At 41.3% G+C, this 18,697-nt stretch overlaps 1 long non-coding RNA gene across 2 annotated transcripts in view; it reads right to left on the minus strand.

The window, feature by feature from the left end:
* Positions 1-16,291: 16,291 nt before the first annotated feature.
* LOC122549901 overlaps positions 16,292-18,697 on the minus strand; it is a 10,033-nt gene continuing 7,627 nt past the window's right edge. For both annotated transcript variants that reach the window (XR_006311700.1, XR_006311701.1), the window contains exons 3-4: positions 16,778-16,914; positions 16,292-16,624 (exon numbers count right to left, since the gene is read on the minus strand). This is a non-coding gene — a long non-coding RNA (uncharacterized LOC122549901). The remainder of the gene's footprint in view (positions 16,625-16,777; positions 16,915-18,697) is intronic.

Genomic DNA, 18,697 nt, shown 5'->3' on the forward strand with positions numbered 1-18,697 from the left:
TTGAGTGAGATAAAAATGCCTGGTACAGCTATTAATGTTAGTGCAGCTTAAAGAAAGGTGGTGAGTTATCCCAAATAAGTAGGGAGGCAACACTAAAGGCATGTGGAGTTAGAGGAGGTAAAATCAAATGAAGACGCAGCATGCAATATTGAGAGTGATGGATCACTAACCTTGGTGGGAGGTATATGCAGCCTCACCTGATCTATTGCACAACTGCATTTAACAATGATGCCAACACCAGGAATCTTGTAATGTCCCGGCAGTGATGAGTACAGCTGCTGCTAGTGAGCACACGATAGTGTGAGCAAGCACCATAAGGCTGTGATGCATTATTAATGAGACAAGGTGTGGGGAATAGTGTGAGAAAACCCACTAGAGTTCACACACAGAAGCCTACTATGGAACACCTTAAAACTAACACTTAGCCAACATCTGGTGAAATTCATCTCACTGTCAGAACATTACATACCTAATGTGGCATTTAACTGGACAAAAGAGCTATTGTTATTCAAAGGGGTGATAAGTTGCTGGAAGATTTTACTTGGTTGCCGTGCAATTATGAATATTTATCATTTTCTGAAGGATTGTATCATAGGCTCCCTCACAGGGGAAGATACATAAAGACCAACAAATGTTGTGCCTCTTGATCCACCATGCTCCTGCTGCAAGTAAACCACAATAGAATGTGATCCATTGGAGGCAATACCAAACCATTCTACATCCAAGGTGATTGTTCTGGTCTCTCAAACCTGAATTCCAAATTCTCTCAGCCAGCAAGTGTCCTCCCCACTAAACATCCTTCTGCCACCCACCAGTCTGTGCTCCATTGGCATGCTGGAACTGACTTTGGTTACATCAGTAGGCACCACACCCAATGGCTTTACCAGGTCCATATGGGTGCCAGCCATTCAAAGGTCTGATAGCTCTCTGAAGCAGCACTTCTTCCTGTTAGATGTCCTGGCTGTGACCAATATGTCCACCGTTACAAATGGGAGACTACAGTGAGTGGTGCACCATAGGGGAACAAAGGATTAGTAATGAGGCGATTCTGGAAGGAGAATGTGAGAAATCTGACTCAGGTTCACGGTGAGAAACACTCCATAAACTTGCCAAATTGACACTTAGCCAAGTTCTGGGAAGATTTAGCCCATGGTGTCTAAAGGTCTAATCTTTACGAACATTAATCTAACTGATTACAAGTTAGCTGATTTATGCTTCTTCCCTGCTTGAACAGCTGTGAAATGTTAGCCATTCTCCTGGGCTCTAACAATGTCCATATCCACGGATGCTTGAAACATTGTGGTCAGACCATGTATTTCCTCTCTGACATCACGCTGCATTCGAAGATGAATGTGATTAGATTTCAGGGTCACTGTCACTTTTATTCCTTTCAACGTTAGATTCTTGTCAATAGGTGACCTGAATTGATCCACCTTCCATTGTTGACAGCACTACATATTTCCATGAAAATCAAAGCAAAATGTTGTTTTAATACATCAGCCTTTCTTCCAATTTTGTTTTCTTTTCAAAAGACCATTTTGATTTAATAAATTGTGCACAATAAATTCTGTATTTGTCTGTATTATCCTACCATCCATTGTTCTAAAACCAATAGAATTCTGCCACATGTAAACAGCTAAAGCATTTTATGGGTGATTTCATTTCATTCATAAGAATAATAGATATTACATTTCCAGTGATGACAATTAACCCAAGATTTAATTGGAGTCCTAGTCAGAACATGGTAGAATGAAATGCTGTGTACATTTGAACAATAATCATCAAGTAAGAACAGAAATGTCAGAGACACCTGAAGTAGGGTCACTGGACGCGAAACGTTAACTCTGTTTTCTCTCCATGGATGCTGTCAGACCTGTTAAGTTTCACCAGCAATTTCTGTTCTTGTTTCAGATATCTGGCATCTGTACTTCTTTGTTTTTTTTGTTATTTTCGATTGTAATTGTGTTGTTTAAGCTGTCACAGGGATGATTTTCATGAACAATCGAAACTCCTATGAGAACGCTCCACTTTCAAATGCTCTAAACAATATTAAAATGAATGAGGATGCATCAAAACTTGATTTCCCATGGCTTTCATTGTAGTCAAGTAAATGCCTCTCTTTCTGTAATCATGCCTCTGCTTGACTTCCATTTGCAAATTCTCTTTGTTTCCACCACACTCTTTTTGCCTCCATTCTTGATGGCTTTCTTTCTTTTTTTCCTTTTGTAATGATTAGTAATTCCATCAAGTAGCTCATACTTACAAAAGTACTTACAAAAATACTTACAAAAGTACTTACAAAAATACTTACAAAAGGATACTTTCCAGTTCAGGTTATTCTAGGAATGTGCGATTCCAGACTTCTGACCTGCTTTGACTTAACTGTGTTCAATAAGGAGCATCGCTCCGAAAGCTAGTGTGCTTCCAATTAAACCTGTTGGACTATAACCTGGTGTTGTGTGATTTTTAACTGTGTTCAATAAGGTGAGGTTCAGCCTGATAGCTTTCTGATTATTTCCCTTATACTTTCCTTACCTCTGCTACTCCCAAGTTTCAAAATGCCTTTCCAAAGATCCACAGATTTTATATAGAAGTATGATAGTGTTTAACAGATGAAGACATAGTTAAGAAGTGAGGAAGCCATGGGAATGCTAAAAAAGAAAATTCCAGAGTTTGGTTCGGACTGGAAAGCCTTCCAGTTGTAGAGCTTCATCATATAGCAACATCTCAGAAATGTGGAGTGTTCAATGATAAAACTACATGATAAACAATGATAAAACTACATGCTGTAAGTGCAGTTCATGAACAACAGGAAGCAGTTGCAAGGCAGCTATTGCTGGATAGCTGAACAATAGACACTTGAGACGCATGCACATACACCGATGAATAGCTTGCTATTGCTTGGAAATCCCTGCTTTTCAATGATCTATTTTGATTGAGCCTTCATTCTATGGTCCAAACAAAATCTTTGATCCTCATAGTCAGTTATCACATCTTAACATCCATGTTACCAGCTCCCTATTATCCAGCAAGAGTATTCAAGCCAGTACAGACTTCCCAAGGAATATTTCTACAAGTTATTATTACTTTTACATTGGTTCTGTCACTGTCCATATTTTTGAAATTACTCACATTTTATCCATGATTCTAACATTTCAATATATGCCAGCTGTGAAGTAGATTACCACGGCAAAATGCCATTCCCTTCGTAAGACAAAGTTGGGCCATCTTTTTGGATACCCATGCTCTCAGCTGACACTGATTAGTTAACTCTTTATTTTGGACTACTTTGGCAAGCCTGGTTTCCAAAGGTGAGCAGCTGATGGAGTGCTCCTCAACATTGCTGCTGTGAGCAGAAGCAAATATTAAGACAGACACAATAACGTCTCTACTGATCCTGAGTTCAAGATTTTGGTTATAAACAACCACAGGAGAATAAGGATTGCTAAAAAGAGAAAAAAAGTCAAAGTTTCTCGATTTGTACTCAACAGAAAAGAAAAGCAAGAAAATTCACATTAAAAGAAAAAAAGACAATCTATACAATGCAAAAACAAGATGCTGATTGTTTGGAAACAAAAAATGCTGGAAATCCACAGCGGGTCAGGCAGCATCCATGGAGAGAGAACAAGCTAACATTTGAGTCTAAATGACTCTTCATCAGCACTTATTGGTTGGACTGAGGTTAAAGGGAAGATGCAGATGGAATTATTAACTAAGGAAATTCAAACCAGGTAACTTGACTCTGACTCTGATTTCCGCCACAAATTCATCTGCACCTCCACACACATCATTTATTGCATCCGCTGCACCCGATGTGGCCTCCTCTATATTGGGGAGACAGGCTGCCTACTTGACGAACGTTTCAGAGAACACCTCTGGGACACCCAGACCAACCAACCCAACCACCCCGTGGCTCAACACTTCAACTTCCCCTCCCACTCCACCAAGGACATGCAGGTCCTTGGACTCCTCCATCGCCAGACCATAGCAACACGACGGTTGGAGGAAGAGCACCTCATCTTCCGCCTAGGAACCCTCCAACCACAGGGGATGAACTCAGATTTCTCCAGTCCTGCTCCTTGGATGCTGCCTGACCTGCTGCGCTTTTCCAGCAACACATTTTCAGCTCTGATTGGTCAAGATATTACCATGGCAAAGCAGCAGGGATGGCTTGTCTCCATAGCCCTACCCTCAGTGAAAAATGTGCAAGGTTTGGACAGATGATTTTTGCCAACAAAGAACTAAGAACAGAGTGCTATGTATGTGTTTTATTGATTTTTGTAAAGATTTGTAGCTCAGGTTGATGATATTGTGTGTTTTATTTTTGATTTAATAATGAGATGTGGCCAGCATTTATTACCTGTACCTAGTTACCTTTGAGAAGATGGTGGTGAAGCTGCATTCTTGTTAAAGCACAGAATCACAGAAATGTTATGATGCAGAAGAAGGCTATTCACCCTATCATGTCTACCCAGGATCTCTGAAGGAGATCACAGTTTAGTATCAATTTTTCTGCACTGTCTCCAGAGCCCTGCACATTATTTCTATTTATATAATCACCTGATGCCCTCTTGAATGTCTGAATTGAACTTTTCTTTACTATATTTCCAGGCAGTGCATTCCAGACCTAAACTAGTCACTGTGTGAAAACATTGCTTCTCCTATCACATTTGTTCTTTTTACAAATCACTTTAAGACTGTGCACCCTCATTCTTGATTAGTTTGTTACTGTCTCGTATGTCCAGACCACATGGCTTTGAAAATTTAGAACATAGAACATAGAACAGTACAGCACAGAACAGGCCCTTCAGCCCACGATGTTGTGCCGACCACTGATCCTAATGTACGAACCCTCAAATTTCTGTGACGATATGCATGTCCAGCAGTCTCTTAAATATCCCAATGACCTCACTTCCACAACTGCTGCTGGCAACGCATTCCATGCTCTCACAACTCTCTGCGTAAAGAACACGCCTCTGACATCCCCTTTATACTTTCCGCCAAACAGCTTAAAATTATGACCCCTCGTGTTAACAATTTCTGCCCTGGGAAAACGTTTCTGGCTATCAACTCTATCTATGCCTCTCATTATCTTGTACACCTCAATTAGGTCCCCTCTCCTCCTTCTTTTTTCAATGAAAAAGTCCGAGCTCAGTCAACCTCTCTTCGTAAGATAAGCATCCTGATAAACCTCCTCTGAACCCTCTCCAAAACATCCACATCTTTCCTATAATAGGGCAACCAGAACTGGATGCAGTATTCCAAGTGCGGTCTAACCAAAGTTTTATAGAGCTGCAACAAGATCTCATGGCTCTTAAACTCAATCCCCCTGTTAATGAAAGCCAAAACACCATATGCTTTCTTAACAACCCTGTCCACTTGGGTGGCAATTTTAAGGGATCAATGTACTTGAACACCAAGATCCCTCTGTTCCTCCACACTACCAAGAACCCTGTCTTTAATCCTGTACTCAACTTTCAAGTTCGACCTTCCAAAATGCATCACTTCGTATTTATCCAGGTTGAACTCCATCTGCCATTTCTCAGCCCAGGTCTGCATCCTGTCTATGTCGCGCTGCAGCCTGCAGTAGCCCTCTATACTATCAACGACACCTCCAACCTTTGTGTCATCTGCAAATTTACTAACCCACCCCTCAACTTCCTCATCCAAGTCATTTATAAAAACTACAAAGAGCAGAGGCCCAAGAACAGAGTCCTGTGGGACCCAACTCAACACTGACCTCCAGGCAGAATACTTTCCATCTACAACCATTCTCTGCCTTTTGTCAGCCAGCCAATTCTGAATCCAGATAGCCAAATCTCCCTATATCCCATACTTCCTGACTTTATGAATGATCCTACCATGGGGAACCGTATCAAATAACTTGCTGAAGTCCACATACACCACATCCACTGCTCGGCCATTATTGACCTATCTTGACACCTCTTCAAAGAACTCAATAAGATTTGTGAGGCATGACCTGCCCCTCACAAAGCCATGCTGACTGTCTTTAATCACACTATGCTTTGTCAAATAGTCATAAATCCATTCCCTCAGAATCCTTTCCAAAACTTTGCTGACCACAGACGTAAGACTGACTGGTCTGTAATTGCCAGGGATTTCCCTATTACCCTTCTTGAAAAGAGGAACAACATTCGCCTCCTTCCAATCCTCCGGTATGACTCCTGTGGAGAGTGAGGAGGCAAATATCCCTGCCAGTGGCTTAGCAACCTCCTTTCTCGCTTCCCGGTGCAGCCTAGGATAAGTCTAGTTTGGCCCTGGGTGCTTATCAATCTTAATGTTTTCCAAGATTTCTAGCACATCAACTTCATCAATCTTGATCTGATCAACACTGTATCCCAGCTCCTCTAAGTTTTCATTCATAACAAGTTCCCTTTCCTTGGTGAAAACTGAAGCAAAAAACTCATTTAGGGTTTCCCCTATCTGCTCAGACTCCACGCACAAGTTACTTCCACTATCCCTGATCGGCCCTACCATCTCCCTGATCATTTTCTTGTTCCTCACGTATGAGTAAAATGGCTTTGGGTTGTCCCTAATTCTTATTGCCAAGCCTTTGTCGTGCCCCATCCTGGCTCTCATCAGTCTAATTCTGAGCTCCTTTCTAGCTAGCCTGTAATCCGCTAAAGCTGTGCTAGATCCTTGCTTCCTCCACCTTATGTAAGCTGCCTTCTTCCGTTTGACGAGAAGTTCCTCTGTTCTCGTCATCCAAGGTTCTTAATCTTACTCCTTCTTACCTGTCTCAGGGGAACAAATTTGTGCATCACTTGCAACAATTGCTCCTTAAATAGTCTCCACATGTCTGCTGAGCCCTTTCTTTGGAACAGTTGCTCCCAGTCTGTACTTCCCAACTCCTGTCTGATCGCATCATAATTTCCTTTTCCCCAATTAAATATCTTCCCTTGGTAACTGCTCCTTTCACACTCCAAGGCTATGCTAAATGTGAGGCAGTGGTGATCACTTTCACCAAAATGCTCTCCCACCGCGAGATCTGACACCTGTCCTGGCTCGTTGCCGAGCACCAAATCCAAAATGGCCTCTCCCCTCATCGGCCTGTCTACATACTGAGTAAGGAAACCCTCCTGAACACACCTGACAAAAATGACTCCATCCAAACCATCTGCACTTGCGAGGTTCCAGTCGATATTGGGAAAGTTGAAATCACCCATAACAACAACCCTGCTACTTTTGCATTTTTCCAGAATCTGCCCGCCTATGAGATCTTTAATCTCTCTACTGCTATTAGGTGGTCTGTAGAAAACCCCCAATGTGGTGGCTGTTCCCTTGCTGTTCCTAACTTCCACCCATACTGACTCAGTAGCCAAACCTTTCTCAACAACCTTTGTTTCTGTAGCTGTGTTGCACTCTCTGATTAGGAATGCTACACTCCCTCTTCTTTTTCCACCCTCCCTGTTCTTTTTAAACGTTCTAAACCCTAGAACATCAAGCAATCATTCCTGCCCCTGTGAAACCCACATCTCTGTTATGGCCACAACATCGTAGCCCGATGTACTGATCCATACTCTAAGTCCATCACTCTTATTTCGGACACTCCTTGCATTAAAGCAGACACACTTTAACCGATCCCTTTGTTTCATCGTGTGAGAAATCTTCCTGATAGATTCAATATATCCTGTCACTGTCACGTCTGCAACTGACCCCCTCTCAGATATGTGGCTCTGATTCCTACACCCCTGCCAAACTAGCTTAAACCCTTCCGAATCACACAAGCAAATCTCCCACCCAGGACATTTGTGCCCCTCCAGTTCAGGTGCAACCCGTCCTTCCTGTACAGGTCCCACCTTCCCCAGACGGTATCCCAATTATATCAGGCTTGACGCAGTACCTATTTTTCTCTCTACACAGATACTGCCAGGTTTATCCAGAAATTTCTTGTTTATCTCATATTTCCAGCAACCATGTATTTCACTTTCATTTATCAGTATAGATGCAGTTGTACACAGCATTAGTGAGGCCACAATTGCGTGCAGTATACAGTTTTGTTCTCCTTATTTCAGAAATGAAATAAATACATTAGAAGCAATTCAGAGAAGGTTCACTTTGTTGATACCCATGATCATAAGACCACAGGACATTGGAGCAGAAGTAGGCCATTCAGCCCATCAAATCTGCTCCAACGTCCAATGTGATCTGATAAACCTCTAGTTTAGATTAGAGTGGTTCTGGAAAAGCACAGCAGGTCAGGCAGCATCCGAGGAGCAGAAAAATCGACGTTTCGGGCAAAAGCCCTTCATCAGGAAGATAAACCTCAACTCCACTTTCCCACGTGTTCCCGATAAAACTGGATTCACTTACAGATTAAAATGGCAGGGTCATCTTAAGGGAAAGGTTAGACAGCCTGGATTTTTATCAATTGGAGTATTGAAGATTGAAAGGTGATGTTGTCAAAACATGTAAGAACATAAGAGAGTTTGACATTGATGGTGTAAGGATGTTTCTCTTTGGAGAGGCTAGAACTAGAGGTCACAGTTTCAAAATAAAGGATCTTCCATTTAAATCAGGTGTGAGGATTCTTTTTCTCTTGTTAATGTTTGAATTGGTCTTCCATCTGAAAGCAGTGGAGGCGGAGTTACAATATTTTTGGACTAGAGATAAATAGATTCACGAGTACAAGAAATGAAAGGCTATCAACGATAGACAGGAATCTGGAGCAGAGGCCACAAAATCATCAGCCATTATTTTCTTAAATGGCAGAGCAGGTTTGAGGGATCGAATGGCCTGCTCCTGGTCCTAATTTGTATGTCAGTTCTTACATCTTGATCTCTCAACACATTAATCTCAGAACCCAGAGGCTTTCATTCAAGATCTCCAAAGAAAGTTCTAAATTGCCCTCACCTTCTCATGATGGGTGAAAATTTTTCAGATGCAGTCATAGCTATTACTTTTTCAAAGTATCTTTGAAATATGATATAACCTTTTGGATTTTGGTACATTGCACTACAGTGGACTATATTAACCCAGGAATTTGCGCATATTTTGGGAAAAATGATTGTGAATGCATTCCTAGCTGCCTGCTCTTCAAGGCAAACCTCCCTGCATCATAATACACTGCTTCTGTGGACAGGGTTAACATATTACATGCCTTTGATTAACTTTATCAGGCTCAGCCTCTGCAACTGTATTCTTTGGTTATAATGTGCTCTGTGTTTCTAAGTTAACAGACTGGTTGCCCGACCTCAGTGCCAGCTGAGCAGAAATTACTTCCAACTGAACAGTGGAAAAATATTTATCTTCAGGCCCCACCAGAGATTCCACCACCTCTCCACCACCTCCATGCCTGAACTGTGCAATTATCTGATGCTGAACCAGAAGATTCGCAACCTGACTTCATACCTGGCTCCAAATGCACAATTATTATGATTACTTTATTCAACTTCTGTGATAATGTCTGATTCAACTTGTGGAAGGGCCTCTTCCCTTTACTCTGCACTCAGGCTGGTGTCTGGGTTTCGCCGATTACTGTGGTGGTCTCTCTCCGGCAGGCTCTGAAACTTCAAGGACCCAGAATGCCGCACGAGGGCACCTCTGCTGGAGAGAGAGCGCTGAACCGAACTCACTGTTTATAGCCTGACCAGTGAGTTGGAACTTATCTCCACTCAGTAATCACGGCTGCCACCAATGCCTGGGCGATCCCCTCTCTTATTGGTGGGACAACAGCCACCTGGTACCTACCCACACCGGCAGAGAGAAAAAGAGAGATCAAACTTCTTATCCTGGCCAGCAATCCCCCTTGAGTGGGCGGTTCAAATCACCTGGATCACCCTTTGGTCCTTGACACTGGAATTATAGTCTGGGCTCTGCTGTGAACTCAGCCAGAACTAGGGTGTAGGTTTGCTCACTGAGCTGTAGGTTTAATATCCAGATGTTTCATTACCTGGCTAGGTAACATCATCAGTGGCGACCTCCAAGTGAAGCGAAGCTGTTGTCTCCTGCTTTCTATTTATATCTTTCTCCTGGATGGGGTTCCTGGGGTTTGTGGTGATGTCATTTCCTGTTCGTTTTCTGAGGGGTTGATAGATGACATCTGGATCTATGTGTTTGTTTATGGCGTTGTGGTTGGAGTACCAGGCCTCTAGGAATTCTCTGGCATGTCTTTGCTTAGCCTTTTGTCCATGGGTTGTACTGGGTCTTTTAAGTTTGTTAGTTTTTGTTTGAGAGTGTTGGTGGATTTGTGTGCTACTGGGATTCCGAGGGGTCTCAGTAGTCTGGCTGTCATTTCTGAAACTTCTTTGATATATGGTAAGGTGGTTAGGGTTTCTGGCTGTGTTTGGTCTGCTTGTCGTGGTTTGTTCTTGAGGAATCTGCGCTCTGTGTTTTTTGAGTATCCGTTCTTCTTGAATACTTATATCCGCACCAGTGTCTCCAGAAAATCAACTTCAACTGGTTATAATTGATCCAGGAAGGTATTCCAGTGCCAACAGTTTGTCTGCAAAGTAAATTCAGCTGACAACCAATGCTTGGGACAATCCATAAATAAATATATTTTGTAAATTTAACTGTAACTTATTAAAAATACTGTTTAACTATACTCTCTATTGAGTTTTGTATTTTTCTTTCTAGACTTGGGCATTAACAAGCATTTGCATGTGGATGTTTGTATGTGTGTTGGTTTGTAATCAGTGTAATCGCATTTATTTGTGTAGTTTAAACATTTTGATAACATTCCTTGCATGTTTGCTTTGGTAACTTTAGTTTAGAACGAACTAGTTCTTTATTTGTTACTTCAGGAACCTGACTGAGTTGTTTCTGCGAGAGCTACATACAGTGCAATGTAAAATTGGCAAAATCACCTCCCTTTTTAAATTAAAACTCTGTTGTGCTAGCGAGGTGTGGGACAAGGGATTGAATTAACTCACCCCTTTTTTATTCAGTTGCATCATCATCAAGCAAGAAAAGGTATTAATCCTTACAATCACATTGAGGAAATTAAAACACTGATATTACCTTTCCAAATGCCAGTCCACAATTGAAGGCAATTGTGGTCAATGCCTCCATTTCACTAACAGCAATTCCTTCTCCAATACTATCTTCAGCAAGAAGAATATGATTATGCTGGATTTTACAAAGAGTAACAATTTCACGCAGATTCTGTTCCACTCCCCTTTCATTAAATGAAACAGTTCTGCATTTCTAACAGACAATTCCAATCAGTGCTCCATTAGAAATGTGAAGCCATACTTCCATTTGGACAGCTTCCTCGTACAGAAGAATGTTGGTGGAAGGCAAACCACCTCTCTTTTTCGGAGCATTCAACTGCCCTATTCTGATGCAAAGACGCATCATCACAAGCAGCCACTTTGACAACTACTGAGAAAGGATGAGTATGAGGTAGGGTGCCAGGAGGGTCAGTACCAGGTAAGTGATGTTAGTTTCCTATCTTTTGACTTCATTTAATTTGGAAATCTGCCAATTAATAGATTTTAGGATATTTCCGAATTATCATACTTGTGATGGATGTCGGAAGTCATGGCTATTCTCTGTGAATAATAACAATGCCTGGATAATGAAAGACAAGCTAAAGATTATCGATGCTGGAGATCTGAAATAAAAGTAGAAAGGGCTCTGAAGAGTCATCTTGGACTTAAAACATTAATGGTCTCTGTTTCTCTCTCCACAGATATAATCAAACGTATTGAGTTATCCAGATCTTTCTGCTTTTGTAGTGTGTCATGAAGTTGGGGCTATATTTCATTCTGTGCTGCATTTTTGTCACAGAGGAAGAAAAATATAAGAATATTTAAAATGGAGCGTTAAATTATGGGGCAGCATGGTGGCTCATTGGGTTAGTGCTGCTGGCTCACTGTGCCAGGGATCTGGGTTCAATCCCTGCCTCAGGTGACTATCTGTGTGGAGTTTGTACATTCTCCCCATGTCTGCATGGGTTTCCTCCCACAATCCAAAGATGTGCAGGTTAGGTGAATTGGCCATGTTAAATTGCCTCTTCAGAAGGTTGGCGTGGATTTGTTGGGCCAAAGGGCCTGTTTCCATACTGTAAGAAACCTAATCTAAATAACCTTACCAGGCTGATAATTAAAGAATTGGAAAGCAAAATTGACATGCTTAATGATATCTTAACTTTCATCATGAATCAGAGGAGCAAGATGAAAAAGGAATACAATTCTACACAACTGGTGTCTTCACCAAAGTTAGACAGTTTTATGTTGCTAGTTAGACCATGGAACCAATGGTGTTCCCTATCGTGAATATTGTATGGGATCATCAACAAAGAAGCATACAGGCTAATGCCAACTAAACTTTCTTTCAAAGATAGTTATGCATCTTGGAACAGTGTTTTCTGTTCTCACCAGCAGTGAAGGAAAGGAGGATGTGACTATGCAAGAAACAGGTAAAAGTACTGCTTGGACAGTAGTGGACGAGCCTCAGACTTTACAATTACCAAACTGATTTAAGATGCTCTTAATCTGGGTCATTGAAAGTGAGATCTGTACAGTGGATGATCAGACTGACCATGGCACCATGGTACAGGAAGCCATTCAAGCTTTACAATTGGGAAGGAATGTAGTGATAGTGGGTGACAGAATAATCAGGAGAATTGACATTGTTGCCTGTAGCAACGAAATGAGTTCAGATTGTTGTGTTTCTTGTCTGGTGCTCGTGTTTGTGACATCTGCTCAGGCCTGGAGAAGACCTTTAGTGGGAGGGGAAGGATCCAGTTGGTGTGATCTATGTCATACCAAGCACAAGGAAGGATGAGGAAAGGTGTTCTGTATTGCCATTTTGAGGAGCTAGGCAACCAATTAAGAAACAGCTCCTCAAAGGCAATAATCTCTGGATGTAAGTGGCATAGAACTAATTAGATTAGACAGTTGAATGCATGGCTTTAAAGAGTGGCATGGCATAAGTGGGCTCCTGTTTATGGGGCACTGGCATCAATATTAGGGAAAGTGGTAGCTATACCATTGCGATACGCCTGAGCAATGCTGATGTAGTCTACATGGACTTTAGTAAGGCTTTTGACAAGGGCATTTATGGCAGAAAGATTAGGAAACTAACAGCCCTTAGGATCCAGGGCAGTTTCGCAAATTAGATCCAAAATTGGTTTAATGGCAGGAAGCAGAGGGTGATGGTCAAATCATGTTTACGTGATCTAAAGTCTGTGTCCAGACATGGTTCAGTGTTGGTCTTTTGCTGCTTGTTGTGTACATTAATGATCAGGACATGAATATAGGAGGTGTGATCAGTAAATTCACAGATTTCATGAAAATTGATCATGTGGATGCAGGTTTGCTAGCTGAGCTGGAAGGTTCATTTTCAGACATTTCGTCACCATCCTAGATAACACCTTCAGTGACCTTCCATTTGAAGCATTGGTGGTATGGCTCGCTTTCTATTTATGTGTTTGGGTTTCCGTGGGTTGGTGGTGTCATTTCAGTGGTGATGTCATTTCCTGTTCATTTTCTCAGGTGGTGGTAAATGGGATCCAAGTCAGTGTGTTTGTTGATAGAGTTCTGGTTGGATTGCCATGCTTCTATGAATTCTCGTGCATGTCTCTGTTTGGCTTGTCGTAGGATGGGTATGTTGTCCCAGTCGAAGTGGTGTCCTTCTTCATCTGTACGCAAGAATACCAGTGAAAAAAGGTCATGACTTTTTGTGGCTAGTTGATGTTCCTGTATCTTGGTGGTTAGTTTTCTGCCTATTTGTTCAATTTAGTGTTTGTTACAGTTCTTGCAAAATACTTTGCTGCAGGAAATTACATCACCAACCCAAGCAAACCCAATTACATAAATAGAAACACATAAAACACATCTGAAGGCTCACTGATGGTGTTACCTAGTATGGTGGTGAAACGTCTGAAAACGTTTACAGCATGGAAACAGACCAGTCATCTCACTATGTCTGTGTCGGTTATATCATAGAGTCACTGAAATGTACAGCATGGAAACAGATCCTTCGGTCCAACTTGTCCATGCCGATCAGACATCTTAATTTAATCTAGTCCCATTTGCCAGCGCTTGGCCCAAGGCCCTCTAAACCCTGACCACCTGGAAAAATAATTAAATTAGAACTCTCAAGGGAATCTGTCTCTAACTCAGGATTGGGGAGTTTTTTGGAGGTTTCTAAATGGTTGGTAATTGCCCATTGGAACTCTCAGCCTCCCTGGCAATTACCCCTTGGTTAGTTCATTGGGACTTCCTCATTGTCCCACACACACCTTCCAGGGTACATCCTGTCTTCAATGATCCGGAGTTGGATTTATTGCATTTCTGCAACAACTTATAAATTGTATCATTATTAGCAAGGCTGGAGACGTTCACAGTCACTCCTGTCCTACTACTCTGTGGTCACAATTTGAAATGAAAATATATTTCCCAGTTACCAAAGTGGACTTTTTAAAATTAGTTATGGAATGTATTGAATGGGTCAGCATTGCCCAACCTTAATCTCCCCTCGAATGGTGTGCCTAGTTGAGGCCATTTTGGACAGCAGTTGAGAGTCAACCATATAACTGGTGTCAATGTCAGCCAGACTGCCTAAGGACACCAAATTTCCTTCCCTGAATACACTGATGAGTCAGATGGGCTTTTAATAATGATCAACAGTGACTTTAAAAATTCAGATAATGTTGAGCTTTCACTATTCTCTCTAAATGGATTCTCTTGGAAGAATAGTAATTTGCTAAATAGAAAATAGTCGGCTTGAACTGTCTTCCAAATTATCTGAGGTTTGTAGTTGTCTCTGAATTGGAGGAACCATAAGTATAGGAAGGGGCTGACTATGCAGTCATGCAGGGTGATGGTGTTGAAGACTGTCATGGAGGTGGTGTTGTCACCTATTCTCATCTTATTGACGATATGAAATTTTTAAAAAATTCCAACATAACAAACCTAAAAGACTTACATTTTTAGGTTAGGTTCCACCATGAGTTTATTGAGCCCTAAGAAATTTTCTGCCAACTGTCCTTTGACCCTTTGTCCTGAGGTCCCCAGCATTACAGATGCTAGTCATTAACCAATTAAAGTCACTCCATGTGAGATTAAGGAATGACTGTAGACACTGGATATTGGAAAAGCCATTGGTTCTGACAACATTCCAGAATAGTTGTGAATATCCAGAACTAGCTGCACCCCCAGGCAAGCTTTTCCAGTACGGCTATAATGCTGGCATCCAGCCAATAATGGAGAAAATTGCCCAGTTATGTCCAGTGCACGAAAAGCAGGACAAATCCACTTGTCCAGTTATTGCCCATCAGTCTACTCTCGATTATCAGTAAAGTGATGGAAGGGATTGTCAACCATGCTATCAAGTTGTACTTGCAAAAGGATAATCTGCTCACTGAGGCTTGGGCTTTGCCAGGGCCACTCAGCTCTTGACCTCACTACCGCCTTGAATTCCATAGGTCAAATGAGAATTACAGCACTTGACATCAGGGCCTCATTTGACCAAATGCAGCATCGAGGAGTTCTCACAAAATTGGAGTCAATGAGAATCGAGAAAATACTCTCAATTGTATGGAGTCATACTTGACACAAAGGAAGATAGTGTGGTTGTTGGAGTTCAGTCTTCTCAGCTCCAGGACATCTCTACAGGAGGTCCTCAGGGTCATATTCTTGATCCAAGCACTTTAAGCTGTTTCATCAATGGCTTACCTCCATTGTAAGGATATAAGTGGAAATGCTCCCCAATGATTGCACAATATTCAGCACCATTCACAACTCCTCATATGTTGAAACCAGCCATATCCATTTGCAGCAAAATCTAGACAATATCCAGACTTGGGCTGATAATTGGCAAGTGAAATTCATGCCACACAAATAATGACCATGTCCAACAACAGTAACTCACCCCTGCCTCCCAAAGCCTGTCTACTATCTACAAAGGATAAGTTAGTGCTTGATGAAATGCTTTGACATCATTCAGGAAAAAGTAGCCCAGTTGACCACCATTAAAATTCACTCCTTTCACCACTGACAAACAGTGACAGAAGTGCATATTCTTTACAAATATGAAATGCAGTAACTTACCAAGGCTCCTCCAACAGCATTTTCCTAATCCATGACCTCTACCGTTGAGAACAAGCACAGTGTATCACCATTCCTTCTCTGTTACTGGGTCAAAGTCCTGAAATTACCTTCTTCATCGCACTGTGTGTGTCCCTATTCTCCAAGTACTGCAATGGTTCAAGAAGATGGTCGACCACCACCTTCTCCATATTGATAAGAAGCAGTCAATAAATGCAGACCAAGCCAGTCATGTCCACATCCATGAACAAATAAAAAGACTCTTCTGCTGTTTGAAGTACATATAGTTTATTTTGATATTTGGTATTCTCCATGTTGAAGGGATGTTGAAGTTTATCTTTAACATTAAGTGTTACATGCCATAGACCATATAATTGCACTTCTATCAGTAACAGAAGGCTCACCTTGTGATACTATTGCGTTATTTCTGATGGCATCTACTTTGAGATATTCATGAGATGTTAATTAATAGAAATAGCTTGTCAAACATTAGGTCTGGGTCACCAATTTCTACCAGTAAACTTTGGGTAAGTCTTCTACTGGAGATTGTTCTACCTCATTTCTCTTTTGCTTTCCTTTGGCTGTGTCCTGCTTCAGCACATCTTCTGAAAGTGAACAATTAAAGCATTTGATTTAAATATCTGAGAACTGTTTGAGCCAGTGAGCTCTCTCTTTTCCACTACATTAGTAAAGAAGTTTAGTGTTCAGCATCTGTTCTAACCACCATATTGGCTTGAGTCATGTTTATACTTCCATACCTTATGAATTGAATGAATTTTGATGACCTTCTGTGCTAGGTTTGATCTTCTCCTCTTGGGATTAATCTGTGTTTGTTTTGGACCTCTGCTTCACTCACCATCTGAATGGCTTTCTTTAATGTTAGGTCTTCTTTGGACTGTGATAAATATACAAAGACTCACCATGCAATTGCCTCTCATGAATATTGACTTTAAATCACCATTATTGCATCTTTTCACTACCCTGCAGAGATCATGAATACTCACCTATGGATTTCCTTGGTCAATTAACTTTTCACTGAAAAACTGGTCTTTCAACAACTTTTTAATTTGAGCTTGAAATAATTGTCAAATATTCCCAGTACCTATTCAATACTTCTCTAGGGCTATGTGGTCTGGTTGAATGCATATAGCCACCTTCTTGTCCAAGAGGAAGAGTGTCTTATAGTAAATAAAATCCAGTTTATGGCATCTCTGCAGATATTTGCATATTACAAGTATATGGTAACAAATAGATAATTCATAGTATTTCAACTGAGTATTTATTGATTGGTTGACAAGTGGACTCTAATTGTTATAGACACGTCATAAAGAATATAAGAGTTAATGATGATGACTGATAGTTAAATGCCAAGCTTTGTTTAAATTTTAACTAAGGCTAGTATATTCTGATTATTTAAGGCAGTACCCTGAGAAATGAACCAGATAATGACTGTCGCCTATTTTATTGCACTAAAATAGGCGCAATATGTGTATACATGTTTTTTTCTGTCAGGGTCCTGTGTATTGATATGTATAGCTTCCGACACATGTTATGCAGAGATGCCACTTGACAATCCTAAATTGGTTATCATACTTCACACACTCAGAATTGTGCAATAACTGTTGCTCATTTGTGTCCATTTTCATCCATATGATATACATTATTACAGAGGTTGTTAAGAAGATCAGTTTTAGGACTGATTCCTTCAAGATCCTTAATTTCTCTCTCCACCACTCTTCATGACATTGCCACTGTGGGTGATAACTATGGTATTCAATTAATATTAACTATTTCAGACCTTTCCAGACCTATTTACATAGTGAGGGGCCATGTTGACAGTGGATCAACCATTTCCATTGCAGCTCATGCAGTGTACCACATGGCATGAACTTGCCATGAGTGAGAATATCATTTAATGTCTAAGACAGTCTCATCATCTGACAAGCCATTTTCAAATTTTCAGGTCCCATTAATTTCCTCTCCTAAACACTCACAGTTGAAGATATGTTCAGTTGAATGAGTGAGACACCCAACTACCTCCACTGCAGTAGCCTTATTCGAAAGGGATCAGCATATGACCTTCAAGTAATTTTTGTTCATAGAGTCATAGAGTCATAGAGATGTACAGCATGGAAACAGACCCTTCGGTCCAACCCGTCCATGCCTACCAGATATCCCAACCCAATCTAGTCTCACCTACCAGCACCCGGCCCATATCCCTCCAAACCCTTCCTATTGATTTATCTATCCAAATGCCTCTTAAATGTTGCAATTGTACCAGCCTCCACCACTTCCTCTGGCAGCTCATTCCGTACATGTACCATCCTCTGTGTGAAAATGTTGCCCTTTACGTCTCTTTTATATCTTTCCCCTCTCACCCTAAACCTATGCCCTCTAGTTCTGGACTCCCAGACCCCAGGGAAAAGGCTTTGCCTATTTACCCTATCCATGCACCTCATAATTTTGTAAACCTCTATAAGGTCACCCCTCAGCCTCCGATGCTCCAGGGAAAACAGTCCCAGCCTGTTCAGCCTCTCCCTGTAGCTCAAATCCTCCAACCCTAGCAACATCCTTGTAAATCTTTTCTGAACCCTTTCAAGTTTCACAACATCTTTCTGATAGCAAGGAGACCAGAATTGCACGCAATATTCCAACAGTGGCCTAACCAATGTCCTGTA

This window comes from Chiloscyllium plagiosum, chromosome 5, assembly GCF_004010195.1.
Source record: "Chiloscyllium plagiosum isolate BGI_BamShark_2017 chromosome 5, ASM401019v2, whole genome shotgun sequence".
Taxonomy (NCBI): Eukaryota; Metazoa; Chordata; class Chondrichthyes; order Orectolobiformes; family Hemiscylliidae; genus Chiloscyllium; species Chiloscyllium plagiosum.